The sequence below is a fragment of the Triticum urartu genome, chromosome 2A (genome assembly GCF_056163025.1).
Source record: "Triticum urartu cultivar PI428250 chromosome 2A, HENAU_Tu73, whole genome shotgun sequence".
Taxonomy (NCBI): domain Eukaryota; kingdom Viridiplantae; phylum Streptophyta; class Magnoliopsida; order Poales; family Poaceae; genus Triticum; species Triticum urartu.
Window position 1 is genome coordinate 116,585,164 of NC_141874.1, and position 9,842 is coordinate 116,595,005.

Here is a 9,842-nt window from a genome sequence, read left to right on the forward strand (position 1 = left end):
CAGAAAACGTTTCAACTCCCACGTGACCTTTCGTATACCCGTCGTGCGTGGCAAAAATTTAGATATCGGCTCGGCTCATTCCCGCAACCCGCGGCGCGGCGCGGCGTGACGAGGCATGGCGTGGCGAGGCGGGCGGTGGAGCAGGAGCGCGCGTGGATATCCCTCTTGTTCTCATGCTCGTACAAGTGGGTAAAGAACCTCCCTTATAAGGAGGTCCAACTCCCACTAAACTAGCAATGTGGGACTAAACTTTAGTAGTATCCCTTGCCGTGCACAAATGGGCTAAGTGGGCCTCTAGGATTTATTAGGAATTTCTGAAATAGTTATTGGGCTGCCCAAAATAGACTAAATTCCAGCAATCCCCCACCAGATCCCAGAGGCACACAGAAATTTGCCTTTGGTTCCAAAACACTGTTTTATATACCGGTACTGCAGTGGAGACTGTTAAGTTGAACTTCCACCTAGAACTCTATGCTACACTAGTAAGCAACTTGAACAGTGGACTGGGCCTTGAACTGCAAGTTTTCTGCGAATCTAGCTTCACATAAAGCCTTGACCGATACGTGGCTACCATGGATCTTCCCCGCGGGTGGAGCTTATGCGTCATACTCCGTGACCTTTCATGAGTTTACTAGAGAGAACCCTACTCTCATAGATTGCGACGTTTGACAATCAGACTCATATAGGTGTTGTAAGGCCCTCGATGCGGCTATATCTCCTACGTGCCGAAGCACGACTTAGAGGCATAACCGCATTGAAAGCAATGTCGCAAGTAAGGCAATCTTCACAACATCCCATGTAAATAGATAATAAAAGGGGAAGGTACATAGTTGGCTTACACTCGCCACGTCAAACAAAGTACATAAATAGCATTACATCATCCAATCACTCATGGCCCGACTACGGTGCCAAAATAAAAGATCAACCCAACTTGCGACACGGTCCCGATCGCCCCAACTGGGCACCACTACTGATCATCAGGGAAAGACACATAGTAACGACCGGAAGCTTCATCGAACTCCCACTTGAGCTCAAGCGCGTCATCTGGAACGGAGTCATCAGGCCCTGCATCTGGTTTGGAAGTAATCTGTGAGCCACAAGGACTCATCAATCTCGCACCCTCGCGATCAAGACTATTTAAGCTTATAGGTAAGGTAAGGTAATATGTGGAGCTGCAGCAAGCGACTAGCATATATGGTGGCTAACCTGTTCGCAAAAGAGTGCGAGAAGAGAAGGCAAAGCACGAACGAATAACTAGAGAACAACCTACGTCAAGCATTACTCCAACACCGTGTTCACTTCCCGGACTCCGCCGAGAAGAGACCATCACGGTAACACACACAGTTGATTCATTTTAATTAAGTTAAGGTTCAAGTTATCTACAACCGGACATTAACAAATTCCCATCTGCCCATAACCGCAGGCACGGCTTTCGAAAGTTCAAATCCCTGCAGGGGAGTCCCAACTTAGCCCATGACAAGCTCTCACGGTCAACGAAGGATATACCTTCTCCCGAGACATTCCGATCAGACTCGGCATCCCGGTTGTACAAGACAACTCCGACAATGGTAAAACAAGTCCAGCAACACCACCCGCTGTGCCAACAAATCCCGATAGGAGCTGCACATATCTCGTTCTCAGGGCACACCGGATAAGCTAAGCGTACGGGAGCCAACGTAACCCAAGTTGCCAAGGGACGGCCCCGCACGGTGCTCTAGGTTGGACCAACGCTTAGAGGAGCACTGGCCAGGGGTTTAAAATAAAGATGACCCTCGAGTCCGCGAAACCCAAGGGAAAAGGCTAGGTGGCAAATGGTAAAACCAAGGTTGGGCATTGCTGGAGGAGTTTTATTCAAGGCGGACTGTCAAGGGGTTCCCATTATCACCCAACCGCGTAAGGAACGCAAAATCCGGGAACATAACACCGATATGACGGAAACTAGGGCGGCAAGAGTGGAACAAAACACTAGGCGAGAGGCCGAGCCTTCCACCCTTTACCAAGTATATAGATGCATTAAGATAACAAGATAATATAATGATATCCCAACAAGAAAATAATGTTCCAACAAGGAACGGTCTCCAATCTTCACCCGCAACTAGCAACGCTATAAGAGGGGCTGAGCAAAGCGGTAACATAGCCAATCAACGGTTTGCTAGGACATCGTGGGTTAGAGGTTTGACATGGCAATTTGGGAGGCATGATAAGCAAGTGGTAGGCATCGTAGCATAGGGATAGCAAAAGAGCGAGCATCTAGAAAAGCAAAGATAGAAGTGATTTCGAGGGTATGATCATCTTGCCTGCAAAGTTGTCAGAGTTGACTGGATCCTCGAAAGCAAACTCAACGGGCTCCTCGTTAGTGAACTCGTCTCCCGGCTCTACCCAAACAAGGCAAACAAGCCAAAGGAACACAATCAACCACGTGCAAATGCTCGATCAACATGATGCAAACATGGTATGCTATGCGGGATGCGACATGTGATGCATATGCAAGATTTGACAAGGAATGAATGAACCTGGTCTCAACATGGAAATCTAAGAGTACCACTGGAAAGGTGAGGTGATTTCGGTTGAAATCGATATAAGGAACACCGGAATCGGAGACACGGTTTGGAAATGGCAAGCAAAACAAATATGGCACCGATCTGTGATAAACAGCAAGTAGCCATCTAAATGCAACAAGTTAAACATGCTACAGCACCCAAACATGGCAGAAAAATACATGGCAGGGATCCATTCATGAAGCTTAACAAAAGATGAACATTGAGCTACGGCCAATTCATCCATTAATAGGTTCAAACAAGCATGGCAAAAATGCAATTGGTAAACAGATTTCAGACAGTGGAATTAACACAAGCCTGGAATTTCAGATCAGGTAGCACACTTTGGAGCAAGAAAACTATATGCTACAGGAACTTAACATGGCAAAGCAAGGCATGGCATGGAGCTACTCAAAGAGCTTAACAAAAGTCCCTTAGTGACCTTGAGCCAAAAGGGACCAGAAAATACAATTGCAAGCATGGGAACATGGCAAAAACATAAACAGATCACAGACTTAGAGAAAAACCGGAACATGCAAATCAGATATCAAGTAGGCATGTTTGCGAGCTCGATGCACTCACTACAGAGCAAGTCATGACAAACTAAGCATACACCCGTCAAGAATACACATAATAGAAGCTAGACATGGCAAGAACAATAACATAGCATGCACGGATCAACTACAACATCCTCGGCAAAATCGCTAACAAGTAGACAATCTGCCCAGATTCACGAGATATCAAAAGTAGAGCTCGATTAACTCAAGCTAGGGTGCTCCATAAATGCAAACAAGGACATGGATGGATAGAGCACTATAAGATTAACAAATCATCCTTACTAGTCATCCTCAAAAGAGGCACGGATCACTAGGAAACAACATGAACATATGGCATATTGATCAAAAGAGTCCAAGGACTTAGTGGAATTGCTAAGTCTCTGAAATCAGCATTAACGAAGGCACCACTTTGCAAGTTTGTGCTAGTCACCACACACATCACAAAAATACATGGGTGAAACCTCTGGAAATATGAAAAAGCATATAAAAAACACATGTAGAGCTCAGGGGCATATCATGCACACATTAATCATGGCAAAAATGACGAAAAGCTATTTGGTGCAGCAGATCTGACAACTAACTCAAATAGCACTCTTCCAACAGCATTTAGGGCATCAAGATGAACTCAAATGAAAATGATGCAATGAGATGAAATGATGTACTCTCTGAGACGAACATTTTGATATGCTATATGCCCAAAATGGATCTACGGATGCAAAGTTACGGCACGATGAACATGGCAATATAATTAGGGTTAGGGACGGAAAAGTCAACCCCGAGATTTCGGATCTCAGATCCAGATCGGGATCTCGCTGGAGTTACTGTTCATGCACGGAAACCGAGGTTCGTCGGCCGGACTTGGAGCTCGAGGACGGGACGTCGGTGGCCGGGCTTCTCGCCGGGGAGGGCGCCGGCGTGGAGGAGGAGGCGCGGGGCGGCGCCGGAGTTGGTGGTGGCCGTCGCGGGCGGTGGACGGTGCGGCGGGGCGGCGTTGCGGGGCGCTGGTCGGCGACGAGGAGCGCCGGCAACAGCCTAGGGCGGCGACGCAACCGTGCTGGCGTCGGGAAAGAGGGGCGAGGTGGCGCGGGCGCTGTAGGAGGCGGCGCGCGGGACAACCGGGCCGGGAGGGCCGGATGCGGGCTGCGGCGGGCCGCGGCGGCGATGTGGGCGCGGCGCCACGTGTCGGCGTCCGATTGGCTGGGGCGTGGCGGCGGACGTTGTCCGGCGCGGGCCGGACACGTCCGATTGCGCGGAGAGGGGATTTTAGGGTTTCGGGGAAGAAGAACCCGTGGATTTCAGAGGAGGATCTATAAATAGGCATAGGAGGAGCTAGGAGAGTCCAAATGAGGTGCGGTTTTCGGCCACGCGATCGTGATGGAACGCTCTAGATGATGGAGAGGGTTTTGGTGGGTTTTCGGCCAAAATGGAGGGGTGTTGGGCTGCAACACACATGAGGCCTTTTCGGTCCCTCGGTTAACCGTTGGAGCATCAAACGAAGTCCAAATGGTACGAAACTTGACAGGCGGTCTACGGTAGTAAACCAAGGCCGCTTGGCAAGTCTCGGTCCAATCCGGAAATGTTTAACCCCCACACACGAAAAGAAGGTAGAAATGACCACCGGAGGAGAACGGAGCGCCGGAATGCAAAACGGACAACGGGGAAAATGCTCGGATGCATGAGACGAACACGTATGCAAATGCAATGCACATGATGACATGATATGAGATGCATGGCAACGACAAGACACACGGAGACAAAAACCCGAACCCGAGAAAATTAAATAACTTAACACCGGAAATGGCAAGAGTTGGATTACATATTAGGTAAAATAACATCCGGGGTGTTACAGGTGTGTTCTTCAAAAGATGTTCTGCAGGATAACATCTCTGCTTAAATAAGCCACTTAGAACACATTAAGATATACATCAACCTACCATGCAGATTAGGAGAGTATTGCATCTTCATGGAGTGGTATTGTGAATAGTAAGGATACTCTCCTCTCAGTTGACCAACAGCTTGTCTTCCACATCTAATTCACGGGATCTCCGATCACAAAGAATAGGTTACCACTGTGAACAACTCATATTGTGGGTCTCATATCCATCTCCCTCGATGCATTATCTATCACATTACGTGATAGACCCTTGGTAAAAGGATCTGCCAGATTTTTAGACGTTTGGATATAATCCAACACAATAACTCCGGAGTTTTTCATTTTCCTGACAGACTTTAACCTTCTCTGAACGTGTCTTGATGACTTCATATTATCCTTTGGGCTGCTCACTTTCGTGATCACAGTTTGATTGTCGCAGTTCATAAGAATACTCGGTACAGGTTTCTCAACAATCGGCAAGTCATTCAAGAGCCGGCGAAGCCAATCTGCTTCGACCGTAGCTGTATCTAGTGCTGTGAGTTCTGCTTCCATTGTTGACCTCGTTAAGATGGTCTGCTTGCAAGACTTCCAAGAAACAGCGCCACCTCCATGAGTGAATACATAACCGCTCGTGGCCTTTATCTCATCAGCATCTGAGATCCAGTTTGAGTCACTATACCCTTCAAGCACCTTTGGATGCCCGGTGTAGTGAATTACATAATTTGCAATGCCTTTCAAATAACGCAAAACCCTTTCTAGAGCTTTCCAATGCACATCTCCTGGTTTTGAAACAAACCGACTCAGTTTGCTAACAGCAAAAGAGATGTCAGGTCTTGTAGCATTGGCTAAGTACATAAGCGAGCCAATAATCTGAGAATGCTTCAATTGGTATCTAGCAATTCTTCGATTCTTTCGAAGCAACACACTAGCATCATATGGTGTTGGAGAGGGCTTGCAGTCACTATAGCCAAAGCGACTCAAGATCTTTTCCACATAGTGAGATTGAAGCAATGTAATCCCACCATCATCGTCTCTCAACAACTTGATGTTCAGAATGACATCAGCCACTCCTAAATCCTTCATCTCAAAACAACGAGATAGGAAATCCTTGACCTCCTTAATAACATTCAGATTGGTTCCGAAAATCAGTATGTCATCAACATACAAGCACAGGATAACTCCCTCGCCCCCACCATGGCGATAGTACACACTTTTGTCAGCTTCGTTCACAACAAAGCTTGCAGCTATAAAAGTTCTTTCAAACTTCTCATGCCACTATTTGGGTGCTTGCTTAAGTCCGTACAAAGACTTCAGCAAGTTGCACACTTTCCCTTCCTGACCATATAGTACAAACCCATCTCGTTGTTCCATATAAATTTCCTCGTCCAACTCTCCATTTAGGAAAGCAGTCTTAACATCCATTTGATGAACGAGAAGACCATGTGAGGCAGCTAGTGAAAGCAGAACTCGAATAGTGGTCAGTCGAGCCACAGGTGAGTAAGTATCAAAGAAGTCTTCACCTTCCTTCTGGGTATAACCCTTAGCCACGAGCCGAGCCTTGTACTTTTCAATAGTACCATCAGGCCTCAGCTTCTTCTTGAATACCCATTTGCACCCTATAGGTTTGCACCCATAAGGACGATCAGTTATTTCCCAAGTTTCATTCGCCAAGATGGAATCGATCTCGCTATGAACCGCTTCCTTCCAGTAGTCAGCATCTTCAGATGCATAGGCCTCTGAAATAGAACTGGGAGTGTCATCTATGAGATACACAAGAAAATCATCACCAGAGGACTTTGCAGTCCTCTGCCTCTTGCTCCTAGTAGGAACTTCATTGTTCTTCTCCACAGAACTTTCAAAGTATTCCATCGAAATGGCAGGTTCGATTATTGTAACTGGTTCCTGATTCGATGAACTAGGCATCTCCTGATTACATGAGGTAGCCATATCCTTCATGGGAAAGATATCTTCAAAGAAAGTCGCATCATTCGACTCCATGATTGTACCGACATGCATGTCAGGTACCTCAGATTTTACAACCAAGAATCTATAGCCAATGCTATGAAAAGCATATCCCAGGAAAACACAATCCACAGTCTTTGGTCCAAGCTTCCGCTTCTTTGAAATTGGAGCATTGACTTTCGCCAAACAACCCCATGTTATCTCTTTGTTCTTTGTGGGGACTCGGTTCAGGACATGACATGCTGTCAATATCGCCTCCCCCCACCATGCCTTGGAGAGACCCGATGTGTCTAACATGGCGTTAACCAAATCGGTTAGAGTACGGTTCTTTCTTTCGGCCACCCCATTTGACTGAGGTGAGTAGGGAGGCGTCCTCTCATGGATTATACCATGTTCCGCACAAAAAGCATCAAACTCATTGGAAAAATACTCTCCACCACGGTCGGACCTAAGCCTCTTGATTTTCTGATCAAGTTGGTTTTCCACTTCAGCTTTATAGATCTTGAAAAAGTTCAAAGCCTCATCCTTAGATTTCAGAAGATACACACGGCAGTATCTAGTGGAGTCATCAATTAACGTCATGAAATATTTCTTTCCACCTTTTGTCAACACACCATTCATTTCACATAGATTTGAATGTATGAGCTCTAGTGGTGCAATATTTCTTATTTCCGCAGTCGTGTGAGACTTACGAGGTTGCTTAGCTTGCACACACACTTGACACTTAGATCCCTTGACGGTGGTGAAACTAGGGATTAAGTTCAACTTCGCTAGTCGCTACATGCAACCAAAATTAACATGACAAAGACGTGAATGCCACACATTGGATTCACTATTGTTGCAAATATGATTAACAACTTTATTGCAAACGTCTGATAAGGATAAACGAAACAAGCCTCCTAACTCATAGACTTTACCAACAAAGGTTCCATACTTGGATATTGCAAATTTATTCGACTCAAAGACAAGCTTTTAGCCATCTCTACACAGAAGAGATCCGCTAACAAGATTTTTATTGACGGAGGGGACATAATGCACGTTCTTCAGCCACACGATCTTCCCCGAAGTAAACTTCAGATCGACCGTGCCAACACCACGAACAGAAGCACTTGAACCGTTGCCCATCAGCACGGTTGAAGTCCCTGCGGTCTGATAAGACGAAAACATGGAAATATCACCGCATACATGCACATTAGCACCCGTGTCAATCAACCAGTCAGGATAATGACATACTGAAAGAATAGTGGGAAATATACCATACCCAGCATCCTTCATGTCAGTGTCTCCAATGAAAACATTAGCGGTCTTGCCGCCTTTCCCAGGATGACGCGTGTCATAGCGATTAGGGCAACTAGGAGCCCAATGATCAGGATCCCCACACACATGACAAGCACCTTTCTTCTTGCCATTCTTCTTCTTGAAGTTCGTGTGTTGCACAACCTTGTTCTTCCCATCAAACTTTGCTTTTCCATCAAACTTGCCCTTGTTCTTGAACTTGTGGGGCTAGAAGTTCTGCTTCTGTACCACATTGGCACTAGATCCTCCATCAATACCTCGAGCACGTGTGTCCTTTGCTCTTGCCTTTTCTTCCACATCAAGAGTGCCAATGAGATCCGGGACGGAAAACTCCTGCCTCTTATGCTTCAGCAAGGTAGCAAAGTTCCTCCATGAAGGGGGAAGCTTAGTGATGATACCTCCGGCAACAAACTTGTCCGGTAGCATACAACTGAAGTGCTCAAGTTCTCTAGCAAATGACTGTATCTCATGAGCTTGCTCAACCACGGAGCGCTCTTCAGTCATCCTGTAATCATAGAATTGCTCCATGATGTACAGCTCAGTGCCAGCATCCGAGACCCCAAACTTGGCCTCGAGTGCATCCCACATATCTTTTCCATTATCAATTGACGCATAAGCATCAACTATGTTCTCACCAAGAACACTCAAGAGAGCAGCCTTAAACAGAGTATCCATTTCCTGAAAAGCTTGTGCCTGTTGAGCATCAAGCTCTCCTTCAGGTTTGCCGAGAGTAGCGTCATAGAAACTCATGGTTTGAAACCATAAGACTACTCTCACGCGCCACCTCTTATAGTGGATACCCTCAAACATAGGAGGTCTCATGGAAGCAGCAAAACCACTTGGGGTAAATTGCCTATAATAAGGTTTTTGGATTGTTGGAAATATGAGAAATTTACCAAATGATTTTATTAACAGAAATACTAGATAAAGCATGACTAATATAGTAGAGATAAAACAAGTCATGCGTTCTGACAGAGAGAAGGTAAATAACTTCTGCATATATGAACCATAGTCGATCATATCTAAAGCAGACAGTATAGCAAGTAGCATATATGAAGTAGAACCTATCATGTGTAGGACAAGGACTAGAACAAGGAACTACGGCAGAACCTTTAACAGGAAAGACAAGAACACGTACGGGACAGCAGCAGCAAAAGAGCTGGACTTGGGGTCGGTATCCTCGCCTGCCATGTCGTCGAGGAGGTCGTGGACGTCGGGGAAGAAGTCGTCACCGGGGAAGTAGTCGTCGGCGACCGGATCGTCCGTGATGAAGCAGCCAGTAGTCGCGCTGAGCGCTCCCCAAAAACCTTATCACCCTTCTCCCGTATAGGACTCAAAAGGTGCGGTTTCGGAGGCCTACTGTCCTGACCTGCGGTGCACGCCGCAAGACGGGATGGGGAAGAACGTAGCAGCAGCGCAGTGGTCGGAACTTTGTGGCGAGAGGAAGAGGAGCTTCTGTTGTGTCTCTCTGGAGAGGAGCGACCTCTCTTATATAGGCACAGGAGAAGGACGCGAAGAGGCTGCGGCAGGAGGTGAAGCAACAAAGGGAGACGAAGCGAACATGCAGCGGCCGAAGAGGCGCGCAGTTCGAATTCAGTGTCCACTACAGAAAACGTT